Source organism: Oncorhynchus mykiss, chromosome 13 (assembly GCF_013265735.2).
Source record: "Oncorhynchus mykiss isolate Arlee chromosome 13, USDA_OmykA_1.1, whole genome shotgun sequence".
NCBI lineage: Eukaryota > Metazoa > Chordata > Actinopteri > Salmoniformes > Salmonidae > Oncorhynchus > Oncorhynchus mykiss.
This window is the reverse complement of record NC_048577.1, coordinates 8,704,830-8,719,829: the sequence shown is the minus strand read 5'-3', so window position 1 is coordinate 8,719,829 and position 15,000 is coordinate 8,704,830. Positions and strand designations below refer to the sequence as shown.

Below are 15,000 nucleotides of genomic sequence, written 5' to 3'. Positions count from 1 at the left end.
GAGGTGGATAGAGTCTAGTGACATGGAGGTATAGAGTCTAGTGACATGGAGGTATAGAGTCTAGTGACATGGAGGTATAGAGTCTAGTGACATGGAGGTGGATAGAGTCTAGTGACATGGAGGTGGATAGAGTCTAGTGACATGGAGGTGGATAGAGTCTAGTGACATGGAGGTATAGAGTCTAGTGACATGGAGGTATAGAGTCTAGTGACATGGAGGTATAGAGTCTAGTGACATGGAGGTGGATAGAGTCTAGTGACATGGAGGTATAGAGTCTAGTGACATGGAGGTGGATAGAGTCTAGTGACATGGAGGTGGATAGAGTCTAGTGACATGGTGGTATAGAGTCTAGTGACATGGAGGTATAGAGTCTAGTGACATGGAGGTGGATAGAGTCTAGTGACATGGAGGTGGATAGAGTCTAGTGACATGGAGGTGGATAGAGTCTAGTGACATGGAGGTGGATAGAGTATAGTGACATGGTGCTATAGAGTCTAGTGACATGGAGGTATAGAGTCTAGTGACATGGAGGTGGATAGAGTCTAGTGACATGGAGGTGGATAGAGTCTAGTGACATGGAGGTATAGAGTCTAGTGACATGGAGGTGGATAGAGTCTAGTGACATGGAGGTGGATAGAGTCTAGTGACATGGTGGTATAGAGTCTATTGACATGGTGGTATATAGTCTAGTGACATGGCGGTGGATAGAGTCTAGTGACATGGAGGTGGATAGAGTCTAGTGACATTGTGGTATAGAGTCTACTGACATGGTGGTATAGTCTAGTGACATGGAGGTGGATAGAGTCTAGTGACATGGAGGTGGATAGAGTCTAGTGACATTGTGGTATAGAGTCTATTGACATGGTGGTATAGAGTCTAGCGACATGGAGGTAGATAGAGTCTAGTGACATGGTGGTGGATAGAGTCTAGTGACATGGTGGTGGATAGAGTCTAGTGACATGGTGGTGGATAGAGTCTAGTGACATGGTGGTGGATAGAGTCTAGTGACATGGAGGTGGATAGAGTCTAGTGACATGGAGGTGGATAGAGTCTACTGGCATGGAGGTGGAAAGAGTCTAGTGACATGGAGGTGGATAGAGTCTAGTGACATGGAGGTGGATAGAGTCTAGTGACATGGTGGTGGATAGAGTCTAGTGACATGGTGGTGGATAGAGTCTAGTGACATGGTGGTGGATAGAGTCTAGTGACATGGTGGTGGATAGAGTCTAGTGACATGGTGGTGGATAGAGTCTAGTGACATGGAGGTATAGAGTCTAGTGACATGGAGGTGGATAGAGTCTAGTGACATGGTGGTGGATAGAGTCTAGTGACATGGAGGTGGATAGAGTCTAGTGACATGGAGGTGGATAGAGTCTAGTGACATGGAGGTATAGAGTCTAGTGACATGGAGGTGGATAGAGTCTAGTGACATGGAGGTGGATAGAGTCTAGTGACATGGAGGTATAGAGTCTAGTGACATGGAGGTGGATAGAGTCTAGTGACATGGAGGTGGATAGAGTCTAGTGACATGGAGGTATAGAGTCTAGTGACATGGAGGTGGATAGAGTCTAGTGACATGGAGGTGGATAGAGTCTAGTGACATGGAGGTATAGAGTCTAGTGACATGGAGGTATAGAGTCTAGTGACATGGAGGTATAGAGTCTAGTGACATGGAGGTGGATAGAGTCTAGTGACATGGAGGTGGATAGAGTCTAGTGACATGGAGGTATAGAGTCTAGTGACATGGAGGTATAGAGTCTAGTGACATGGAGGTATAGAGTCTAGTGACATGGAGGTATAGAGTCTAGTGACATGGAGGTGGATAGAGTCTAGTGACATGGAGGTATAGAGTCTAGTGACATGGAGGTGGATAGAGTCTAGTGACATGGTGGTGGATAGAGTCTAGTGACATGGTGGTGGATAGAGTCTAGTGACATGGTGGTGGATAGAGTCTAGTGACATGGTGGTGGATAGAGTCTAGTGACATGGAGGTATAGAGTCTAGTGACATGGAGGTGGATAGAGTCTAGTGACATGGTGGTGGATAGAGTCTAGTGACATGGAGGTGGATAGAGTCTAGTGACATGGAGGTGGATAGAGTCTAGTGACATGGAGGTATAGAGTCTAGTGACATGGTGGTGGATAGAGTCTAGTGACATGGTGGTGGATAGAGTCTAGTGACATGGTGGTGGATAGAGTCTAGTGACATGGAGGTGGATAGAGTCTAGTGACATGGAGGTGGATAGAGTCTACTGGCATGGAGGTGGAAAGAGTCTAGTGACATGGAGGTGGATAGAGTCTAGTGACATGGAGGTATAGAGTCTAGTGACATGGAGGTGGATAGAGTCTAGTGACATGGAGGTGGATAGAGTCTAGTGACATGGTGGTATAGAGTCTATTGACATGGTGGTATATAGTCTAGTGACATGGCGGTGGATAGAGTCTAGTGACATGGAGGTGGATAGAGTCTAGTGACATTGTGGTATAGAGTCTACTGACATGGTGGTATAGTCTAGTGACATGGAGGTGGATAGAGTCTAGTGACATGGAGGTGGATAGAGTCTAGTGACATTGTGGTATAGAGTCTATTGACATGGTGGTATAGAGTCTAGCGACATGGAGGTAGATAGAGTCTAGTGACATGGTGGTGGATAGAGTCTAGTGACATGGTGGTGGATAGAGTCTAGTGACATGGTGGTGGATAGAGTCTAGTGACATGGTGGTGGATAGAGTCTAGTGACATGGAGGTGGATAGAGTCTAGTGACATGGAGGTGGATAGAGTCTACTGGCATGGAGGTGGAAAGAGTCTAGTGACATGGAGGTGGATAGAGTCTAGTGACATGGAGGTGGATAGAGTCTAGTGACATGGTGGTGGATAGAGTCTAGTGACATGGTGGTGGATAGAGTCTAGTGACATGGTGGTGGATAGAGTCTAGTGACATGGTGGTGGATAGAGTCTAGTGACATGGTGGTGGATAGAGTCTAGTGACATGGAGGTATAGAGTCTAGTGACATGGAGGTGGATAGAGTCTAGTGACATGGTGGTGGATAGAGTCTAGTGACATGGAGGTGGATAGAGTCTAGTGACATGGAGGTGGATAGAGTCTAGTGACATGGAGGTATAGAGTCTAGTGACATGGAGGTGGATAGAGTCTAGTGACATGGAGGTGGATAGAGTCTAGTGACATGGAGGTATAGAGTCTAGTGACATGGAGGTGGATAGAGTCTAGTGACATGGAGGTGGATAGAGTCTAGTGACATGGAGGTATAGAGTCTAGTGACATGGAGGTGGATAGAGTCTAGTGACATGGAGGTGGATAGAGTCTAGTGACATGGAGGTATAGAGTCTAGTGACATGGAGGTATAGAGTCTAGTGACATGGAGGTATAGAGTCTAGTGACATGGAGGTGGATAGAGTCTAGTGACATGGAGGTGGATAGAGTCTAGTGACATGGAGGTATAGAGTCTAGTGACATGGAGGTATAGAGTCTAGTGACATGGAGGTATAGAGTCTAGTGACATGGAGGTGGATAGAGTCTAGTGACATGGAGGTGGATAGAGTCTAGTGACATGGAGGTATAGAGTCTAGTGACATGGAGGTGGATAGAGTCTAGTGACATGGAGGTGGATAGAGTCTAGTGACATGGTGGTATAGAGTCTAGTGACATGGAGGTATAGAGTCTAGTGACATGGAGGTGGATAGAGTCTAGTGACATGGAGGTGGATAGAGTCTAGTGACATGGAGGTGGATAGAGTCTAGTGACATGGAGGTGGATAGAGTATAGTGACATGGTGCTATAGAGTCTAGTGACATGGAGGTATAGAGTCTAGTGACATGGAGGTGGATAGAGTCTAGTGACATGGAGGTGGATAGAGTCTAGTGACATGGAGGTATAGAGTCTAGTGACATGGAGGTGGATAGAGTCTAGTGACATGGAGGTGGATAGAGTCTAGTGACATGGTGGTATAGAGTCTATTGACATGGTGGTATATAGTCTAGTGACATGGCGGTGGATAGAGTCTAGTGACATGGAGGTGGATAGAGTCTAGTGACATTGTGGTATAGAGTCTACTGACATGGTGGTATAGTCTAGTGACATGGAGGTGGATAGAGTCTAGTGACATGGAGGTGGATAGAGTCTAGTGACATTGTGGTATAGAGTCTATTGACATGGTGGTATAGAGTCTAGCGACATGGAGGTAGATAGAGTCTAGTGACATGGTGGTGGATAGAGTCTAGTGACATGGTGGTGGATAGAGTCTAGTGACATGGTGGTGGATAGAGTCTAGTGACATGGTGGTGGATAGAGTCTAGTGACATGGAGGTGGATAGAGTCTAGTGACATGGAGGTGGATAGAGTCTACTGGCATGGAGGTGGAAAGAGTCTAGTGACATGGAGGTGGATAGAGTCTAGTGACATGGAGGTGGATAGAGTCTAGTGACATGGAGGTGGATAGAGTCTAGTGACATGGAGGTGGATAGAGTCTAGTGACATGGAGGTGGATAGAGTCTAGTGACATGGAGGTGGATAGAGTCTTGTGACATGGAGGTGGATAGAGTCTACTGGCATGGAGGTGGACAGAGTCTAGTGACATGGAGGTGGATAGAGTCTAGTGACATGGAGGTATAGAGTCTACTGGCATGGAGGTGGATAGAGTCTAGTGACATGGAGGTGGATAGAGTCTAGTGACATGGCGGTGGATAGAGTCTAGTGACATGGAGGTGGATAGAGTCTAGTGACATGGTGGTGGATAGAGTCTATTGGCATGGAGGTATAGAGTCTAGTGACATGGTGGTGGATAGAGTCTACTGGCATGGAGGTGGATAGAGTCTAGTGACATGGAGGTGGACAGAGTCTAGTGACATGGAGGTATAGAGTCTAGTGACATGGTGGTATAGAGTCTAGTGACATGGTGGTGGATAGAGTCTAGTGACATGGTGGTGGATAGAGTCTAGTGACATGGAGGTGGATAGAGTCTAGTGACATGGTGGTATAGAGTCTAGTGACATGGTGGTGGATAGAGTCTACTGGCATGGAGGTGGATAGAGTCTAGTGACATGGTGGTATAGAGTCTAGTGACATGGAGGTGGATAGAGTCTACTGGCATGGAGGTGGATAGAGTCTAGTGACATGGAGGTGGATAGAGTCTAGTGACATGGTGGTGGATAGAGTCTAGTGACATTGTGGTATAGAGTCTATTGACATGGTGGTATATAGTCTACTGGCATGGAGGTGGATAGAGTCTAGTGACATGGCGGTGGATAGAGTCTAGTGACATGGAGGTGGATAGAGTCTAGTGACATGGCGGTGGATAGAGTCTATTGACAAGGAGGTGGATAGAGTCTACTGGCATGGAGGTGGATAGAGTCTAGTGACATGGAGGTGGATAGAGTCTACTGGCATGGATGTGGATAGAGTCTAGTGACATGGTGGTATAGAGTCTAGTGACATGGAGGTATAGAGTCTAGTGACATGGAGGTGGATAGAGTCTAGTGACATGGAGGTGGATAGAGTCTAGTGACATGGAGGTGGATAGAGTCTAGTGACATGGAGGTGGATAGAGTCTAGTGACATGGAGGTGGATAGAGTCTAGTGACATGGAGGTGGATAGAGTCAAGTGACATGGAGGTGGATAGAGTCTAGTGACATGTAGGTGGATAGAGTCTAGTGTCATTGTGGTATAGAGTCTATTGACATGGTGGTATAGAGTCTAGCGACATGGAGGTAGATAGAGTCTAGTGACATGGTGGTGGATAGAGTCTAGTGACATGGTGGTGGATAGAGTCTAGTGACATGGTGGTGGATAGAGTCTAGTGACATGGTGGTGGATAGAGTCTAGTGACATGGAGGTGGATAGAGTCTATTGACATGGTGGTGGATAGAGTCTAGTGACATGGAGGTGGATAGAGTCTAGTGACATGGAGGTGGATAGAGTCTAGTGACATGGAGGTGGATAGAGTCTAGTGACATGGAGGTGGATAGAGTCTAGTGACATGGAGGTATAGAGTCTAGTGACATGGAGGTGGATAGAGTCTAGTGACATGGAGGTATAGAGTCTAGTGACATGGAGGTGGATAGAGTCTAGTGACATGGAGGTGGATAGAGTATATAGTATAGTGACATGGCGGTGGATAGAGTCTAGTGACATGGAGGTATAGAGTCTAGTGACATGGTGGTGGATAGAGTCTAGTGACATGGAGGTGGATAGAGTCTAGTGACATTGTGGTATAGAGTCTACTGACATGGTGGTATAGTCTAGTGACATGGAGGTGGATAGAGTCTAGTGACATGGAGGTGGATAGAGTCTAGTGACATTGTGGTATAGAGTCTATTGACATGGTGGTATAGAGTCTAGCGACATGGAGGTAGATAGAGTCTAGTGACATGGTGGTGGATATAGTCTAGTGACATGGTGGTGGATAGAGTCTAGTGACATGGTGGTGGATAGAGTCTAGTGACATGGTGGTGGATAGAGTCTAGCGACATGGAGGTAGATAGAGTCTAGTGACATGGTGGTGGATAGAGTCTAGTGACATGGTGGTGGATAGAGTCTAGTGACATGGTGGTGGATAGAGTCTAGTGACATGGTGGTGGATAGAGTCTAGTGACATGGTGGTGTATAGAGTCTAGTGACATGGTGGTGGATAGAGTCTAGTGACATGGAGGTGGATAGAGTCTATTGACATGGTGGTATAGAGTCTAGCTACATGGAGGTAGATAGAGTCTAGTGACATGGTGGTGGATAGAGTCTAGTGACATGGTGGTGGATAGAGTCTAGTGACATGTTGGTGGATAGAGTCTAGTGACATGGTGGTGGACAGAGACTAGTGACATGGAGGTGGACAGAGACTAGTGACATGGAGGTGGATAGAGTCTAGTGACATGGAGGTGGATAGAGTCTAGTGACATGGAGGTGGATAGAGTCTATTGACATGGTGGTATAGAGTCTAGCGACATGGAGGTAGATAGAGTCTAGTGACATGGTGGTGGATAGAGTCTAGTGACATGGTGGTGGATAGAGTCTAGTGACATGGTGGTGGATAGAGTCTAGTGACATGGAGGTGGATAGAGTCTAGTGACATGGAGGTGGATAGAGTCTAGTGACATGGTGGTGGATAGAGTCTAGTGTGTGTTGTTAGATATTACTGCTCTGTTTGAGCTGTGTGTTTGTGTGTGTGCATGTATGTGTGTTCCTGTGTTTGTGTGTGTATGATTGTGTGTGTGTGTGGTTTTGTGTGTGGTGGTGTGTGTGTTTGTGTTTGTGTGTGTGTGTGTGTGTGTGGTTGTGTATATGGTTGTGTGTGGTTGTGTGTGTGGTTGTGTGTGTGTGTGTGGGTAAGTCAGTGCCAGAGCTTCTGTAAATGTGCATAAGTATTTGTTGCTTTTGCTGGTGTGTGTATGTGTGTGTGTGTGTATGGTTGTGTGTGTGTGTGTGTGTGTTTGTATGGTTGTATGGTTTTGGCAGAAACGTGTATGAGGAGACTGTGACTAATTAAATGTGAAAATATCTCTCTCTCTCTCTCTCTCTCTCTCTCTCTCTCTCTCTCTCTCTCTCACACTCTCTCCCTCTCTTAATATCTCTCTCTCTCTCTCTCTTTCTTCATCTCCCCCCTTTCTATCTCGCCCCCTCCTCTCTCTACCTTGGTAACAGATATATTTTGAAATCTAACTCTGTCCATCTGTCTGTCTGTTGGACTTTTCTATAAATAGTACAGTGTGGACTAGGACATCCACCAAAGACGCAGCCAAGGCCCATATCTCTCATATATCTCACATCTCTCATATCTCTCACATCTCTCATATCTCCCATGTCTCATATATTCTATATTTAGGAGGCGATAAGCAGAAAATCTTCAAATCCACCATGCAAGATTTCTGGAGAAGCTAAAAGTTTGGGGAAAGTTCCCAGAATATTGTGACCCTGCCTGCCGATAGTATCTCTTTATGTGTCCTGTATCTTCTATATATTCCAGGTCTCTTGTGGCTTCTGTGTCCTACAGGTATGTTGTCATCATGATGTTAGCATGTTAGCATGTTGTCATGCTTGTGGCTAAGCGCTAAGGGGTGTGGCACATGAACCTCAGTTATCTTCGGCATCTACATACGTGTGCGTGTGTGTGGTGTGTGTGGTGTGTGTGGTGTGTGTGTGGTGTTTGTGTGTGTGGTGTGTGTGTGGTGTGTATGGTGTGTGTGTGTGTGTGGTGTGTGTGGTGTGTGTGTGTGTGTGTGGTGTGTGTGGTGTGTGTGTGTGTGGTGTGTGTGTGTGGTGTGTGTGGTGTGTGTGTGGTGTGTGTGTGTGTGGTGTGTGTGTGTGGTGTGTATGGTGTGTGTGGTGTGTGTGTGTGTGTGTGGTGTGTGTGTGTGTGGTGTGTGTGTGTGGTGTGTGTGGTGTGTGTGTGGTGTGTGTGTGTGTGTGTGTGTGTGTGGTGTGTGTGGTGTGTGTGTGTGTGGTGTGTGTGTGTGGTGTGTGTGGTGTGTGTGTGGTGTGTGTGTGTGTGGTGTGTGTGTGTGGTGTGTGTGTGTGTGGTGTGTGTGTGGTGTGTGTGTGTGTGTGTGTGTGTGGTGTGTGTGTGTGTGTGTGTGTGTGTGTGTGTGTGTGTGTGTGGTGTGTGTGTGGTGTGTGTGGTGTGTGTGTGTGGTGTGTGTGTGTGTGGTGTGTGTGTGGTGTGTGTGTGGTGTGTGTGGTGTGTGTGTGTGTGGTGTGTGTGTGGTGTGTGTGGTGTGTGTGTTTGGTGTGTGTGTGGTGTGTGTGGTGTGTGTGGTGTGTGTGTGGTGTGTGTGTTGTGTGTGTGTGTGGTGTGTGTGGTGTGTGGTGTGTGTGTGTGTGTGTGTGTGTGTGTGTGTGTGTGTGTGTGTGTGTGTGTGTGTGTGTGTGTGGTGTGTGGTGTGTGTGTGGTGTGTGTGCGTGGTGTGTGTGTGTGGTCTGTGTGTGGTGTGTGTGTGGTGTGTGTGGTGTGTGTGTGTGGTGTGTGTGTGTGGTGTGTGTGTGGTGTGTGTGTGTGGTGTGTGTGGTGTGTGTGGTGTGTGTGTGTGTGTGGGGTGTGTGTGGTGTGTGTGGTGTGTGTGGTGTGTGTGTGGTGTGTGTGTGGTGTGTGTGTGGTGTGTGTGTGGTGTGTGTGGTCTGTCAGAAGTAAAACAACTTGTGTTTCACAAGTCCAACCCTTATAGTTTGTATATTGAATCAATAGCTACACTTATCGGAGGTAAAACAAGCTGTTTGACAGCAACCCTTCTAGCAGTATGGGGTTACCAGTGGCATCTTCATATGTTTCAAAGCTACCTAACCCTTCTAGCAGTATGGGGTTACCAGTGGCATCTACATATGTTTCAAAGCTACCTAACCCTTCTAGCAGTATGGGGTTACCAGTGGCATCTACATATGTTTCAAAGCTACCTAACCCTTCTAGCAGTATGGGGTTACCAGTGGCATCTACATATGTTTCAAAGCTACCTAACCCTTCTAGCAGTATGGGGTTACCAGTGGCATCTACATATGTTTCAAAGCTACCTAACCCTTCTAGCAGTATGGGGTTACCAGTGGCATCTACATATGTTTCAAAGCTACCTAACCCTTCTAGAATCTTTAACAGTTCCACTTCATCACTGTAAAACGACTTCCCCACAACATCCCCTACATACATTCTGTATATGATTGACAGCGACCCGAAACCTTCTGGCACGTAAACAGGGGTCAAAGGTTAGTGTAGCCCACTCGAGGTAAAACAACGTGACGATTAGTCTTGGCAATGTGAGCCTTCCACTGCAGGGTCATATGTCACGTCAAGTGGTGTACAACTCTACGACATAGAACTGTATTTATGCCTCTGTAAGTCATTGAGAACACATTAGCTTTTACAATAACGACCTGACCAAGAAGGAGCAATATAACTAACTACAACAAATTTGTTAGCTAAAGTGACATATACCATTAACTACAATGGTCAAATGTCTTATTTTTTAACATTATTTTAACAGGACCATGGCCCAATCCCAAATCCATCCCTAAGCCCTATTTCCAGCATTTGTGGAGATCTGAGAGGATTTGATTGGTATAAGCAATAAGGTAATAGCTTCATCTTGCCCTATGATAGGTTAGGTTGAAGTGTCACCATATTGCTTATACCAATCGAATCCTCTCGGATCTCCACAAGCTGATGAAAGGCTGAGAGATGGATTTGGGATTGGGCCTGTGTTGTGTTGGTTGTCTTTAGGGGACACCCAGATGTCCTCGCTCTCTATCAGATGGTGCAAAGCCTCTTTTTAATGGGATGTTTATCCCAATAGTAGCTATTTATCACCGTGTTGGGTGACGGGCGTTGAAATGAGGAAGTGCTGCTATAGTCCTACATTTGACTGGCTTCAGGTTTGTGTCATGCAATGATCAAATAGAGTATGATGTATGTGACTATGATGTATGTGACTATGATGTATGTGACTATGATGTATGTGACTATGATGTATGATGTATGTGACTATGATGTATGATGTATGTGACTATGATGTATGTGACTATGATGTATGTGACTATGATGTATGATGTATGTGACTATGATGTATGATGTATGTGACTATGATGTATGTGACTATGATGTATGATGTATGTGACTATGATGTATGTGACTATGATGTATGTGACTATGATGTATGTGACTATGATGTATGTGACTATGATGTATGATGTATGTGACTATGATGTATGTGACTATGATGTATGTGACTATGATGTATGATGTATGTGACTATGATGTATGTGACTATGATGTATGATGTATGTGACTATGATGTATGTGACTATGATGTATGTGACTATGATGTATGTGACTATGATGTATGATGTATGTGACTATGATGTATGTGACTATGATGTATGTGACTGATGTATGTGACTATGATGTATGTGACTATAATGTATGATGTATGTGACTATGATGTATGTGACTGATGTATGTGACTGATGTATGTGACTATGATGTATGTGACTATGATGTATGTGACTGATGTATGTGACTATGATGTATGATGTATGTGACTATGATGTATGTGACTGATGTATGTGACTATGATGTATGTGACTATGATGTATGATGTATGTGACTATGATGTATGTGACTGATGTATGTGACTGATGTATTTGTCTATGATGTATGTGTCTATGATGTATGTGACTATGATGTATGTGACTATGATGTATGTGACTATGATGTATGTGACTATGATGTATGATGTATGATGTATGTGACTATGATGTATGATGTATGTGACTATGATGTATGTGACTATGATGTATGATGTATGTGACTATGATGTATGATGTATGATGTATGTGACTATGATGTATGTGTCTATGATGTATGTGACTATGATGTATGTGTCTATGATGTATGTGACTATGATGTATGATGTATGTGACTGATGTATGTGACTATGATGTATGTGACTATGATGTATGTGACTATGATGTATGTGACTATGATGTATGTGTCTATGATGTATGTGACTATGATGTATGATGTATGATGTATGTGACTATGATGTATGTGTCTATGATGTATGTGACTATGATGTATGTGTCTATGATGTATGTGACTATGATGTATGATGTATGATGTATGTGACTATGATGTATGTGTCTATGATGTATGTGACTATGATGTATGTGTCTATGATGTATGTGACTATGATGTATGTGTCTATGATGTATGTGACTATGATGTATGATGTATGTGACTATGATGTATGTGTCTATGATGTATGTGACTGATGTATGTGACTATGATGTATGTGACTATGATGTATGTGACTATGATGTATGATGTATGTGACTGATGTATGTGACTATGATGTATGTGACTATGATGTATGTGACTGATGTATGTGACTGTGATGTATGTGACTATGATGTATGATGTATGTGACTATGATGTATGTGACTGATGTATGTGACTATGATGTATGTGACTATGATGTATGTGACTATGATGTATGTGACTATGATGTATGTGACTATGATGTATGTGACTATGATGTATGTGACTATGATGTATGATGTATGTGACTATGATGTATGTGACTATGATGTATGTGAATATGATGTATGTGACTATGATGTATGATGTATGTGACTATGATGTATGTGAGTATGATGTATGTGACTGATGTATGTGACTATGATGTATGTGACTGATGTATGTGACTATGATGTATGTGACTATGATGTATGTGACTATGATGTATGTGACTATGATGTATGTGACTATGATGTATGTGTCTATGATGTATGTGACTATGATGTATGTGTCTATGATGTATGTGACTATGATGTATGTGTCTATGATGTATGTGACTATGATGTATGATGTATGTGACTATGATGTATGTGTCTATGATGTATGTGACTGATGTATGTGACTATGATGTATGTGACTATGATGTATGTGACTATGATGTATGATGTATGTGACTGATGTATGTGACTATGATGTATGTGACTATGATGTATGTGACTATGATGTATGTGACTATGATGTATGATGTATGTGACTATGATGTATGTGACTGATGTATGTGACTATGATGTATGTGACTATGATGTATGATGTATGTGACTATGATGTATGTGACTGATGTATGTGACTATGATGTATGTGACTATGATGTATGTGAGTATGATGTATGTGACTATGATGTATGTGACTATGATGTATGTGACTATGATGTATGATGTATGTGACTATGATGTATGTGACTATGATGTATGTGAATATGATGTATGTGACTATGATGTATGATGTATGTGACTATGATGTATGTGACTATGATGTATGTGACTATGATGTATGTGACTATGATGTATGATGTATGTGACTATGATGTATGTGACTATGATGTATGTGACTATGATGTATGATGTATGTGACTATGATGTATGTGACTATGATGTATGTGACTATGATGTATGTGACTATGATGTATGATGTATGTGACTATGATGTATGTGAGTATGATGTATGTGACTATGATGTATGTGACTATGATGTATGTGACTATGATGTATGTGACTATGATGTATGTGACTATGATGTATGTGACTATGATGTATGATGTATGTGACTATGATGTATGTGACTATGATGTATGTGACTATGATGTATGTGACTATGATGTATGTGACTATGATGTATGATGTATGTGACTATGATGTATGTGACTGATGTATGTGACTATGATGTATGTGACTATGATGTATGATGTATGTGACTGATGTATGTGACTGATGTATGTGTCTATGATGTATGTGACTATGATGTATGTGACTGATGTATGTGACTATGATGTATGATGTATGTGACTATGATGTATGTGACTGATGTATGTGACTATGATGTATGTGACTATGATGTATGTGTCTATGATGTATGTGACTATGATGTATGTGTCTATGATGTATGTGACTATGATGTATGATGTATGTGACTATGATGTATGATGTATGTGACTATGATGTATGTGACTATGATGTATGATGTATGTGACTATGATGTATGATGTATGTGACTATGATGTATGATGTATGTGACTATGATGTATGTGACTATGATGTATGTGACTATGATGTATGTGACTATGATGTATGTGACTATGATGTATGTGACTATGATGTATGTGACTATGATGTATGATGTATGATGTATGTGACTATGATGTATGATGTATGTGACTATGATGTATGTGACTATGATGTATGTGACTGATGTATGTGACTGATGTATGTGACTATGATGTATGATGTATGTGACTATGATGTATGTGTCTATGATGTATGTGACTGATGTATGTGACTATGATGTATGTGACTATGATGTATTTCACTGGGTAATATTTCAACCTTGACATCGTATAACAGTTGTATAAGTCATGGAGTCGTACATGTCTTGGTTTAAAGTATATAAACACACACACACACACACACACACACACACACACACACACACACACACACACACACACACACACACACACACACACACACACACACACACACACACACACACACACACACACACACACACACACACACACACACACACACACACACACACACACACACACACACGCGTACGTCTTGGTCTACAGTCGCACACACAGTCATATTTTGGCTGAGTGGACAGGAGACTGACATCTCCAAGCAGACCTTAGAATACTAGAACCATTGTTTCAGGAATATTCTAAGAATTACAAATATCCTGAGGATTCCGTCTGGGTCAGAACAGGGACTTAGATTAGCTGCAGGTTTTAAAATGGAATTCTACCAACATCCAGCCATTCAAGAACACAGAATCACTACCCAGAATTGTCTATACATGCTGTTTGAATTCACAGGATACTACATATCAACCTGTCCAACACTTCTGAAAACAACAATCCTTTTCTAACACAAGATGACCAAAAACAAACCAACGTAAAGTCAATAAAGAACATTATTTTTCTGCGAGTTTGAACGTCAGGCATTAACTGCAGACCCCAACACGACAGTATTTGCTTGCAATAATGAATAAGAATTAGTAATAATTATGCAGTAATTAGTCATTATTATCCAGTCTCGTGAACCAATGACAACCAATCCCACAACCCAGACCTTTCAATGATCAACCTTACCTGGCTAGTGAGGGACTAGACACTGGAAAGAGACAGAGATGGAGAGAGTGAGGGATAGAGTGAGGGAGAAAGTGAAGGAGAGAAAGAGAGAGGCAGGAGTTGAGATAGGGTAAGAGAGGGGGGTGTCCACTATCAGTCTTATATATCACACATACACACATATGTAGGCACACACACACACACACACACACACACACACACACACACACACACACACACACACACACACATACATACATACATACATACATACATAGCATTTATTTTGGGAAAGTATGGGAGAGGGACAGTGGGGTTCAAGACATGACGTACTAACACTGCCTTAGGGTCAGATCACTTTCTC

At 43.0% G+C, this 15,000-nt stretch overlaps 1 protein-coding gene across 4 annotated transcripts in view; it reads right to left on the bottom strand.

Moving 5' to 3' along the window:
- LOC118938190 (parvalbumin alpha) overlaps positions 1 to 15,000 on the bottom strand; it is a 62,560-nt gene that overhangs the window by 9,386 nt on the left and 38,174 nt on the right. Inside the window, exon 1 of one of the 4 annotated variants that reach the window (XM_036940135.1) lies at positions 14,658 to 14,781. The exons of the other annotated variants lie outside the window; for them this stretch is intronic. The gene's annotated coding sequence lies outside the window, so the exon portion shown is untranslated. Of the gene's footprint in view, positions 1 to 14,657; positions 14,782 to 15,000 lie in introns of those variants that run through there. 4 annotated transcript variants of the gene reach the window in all.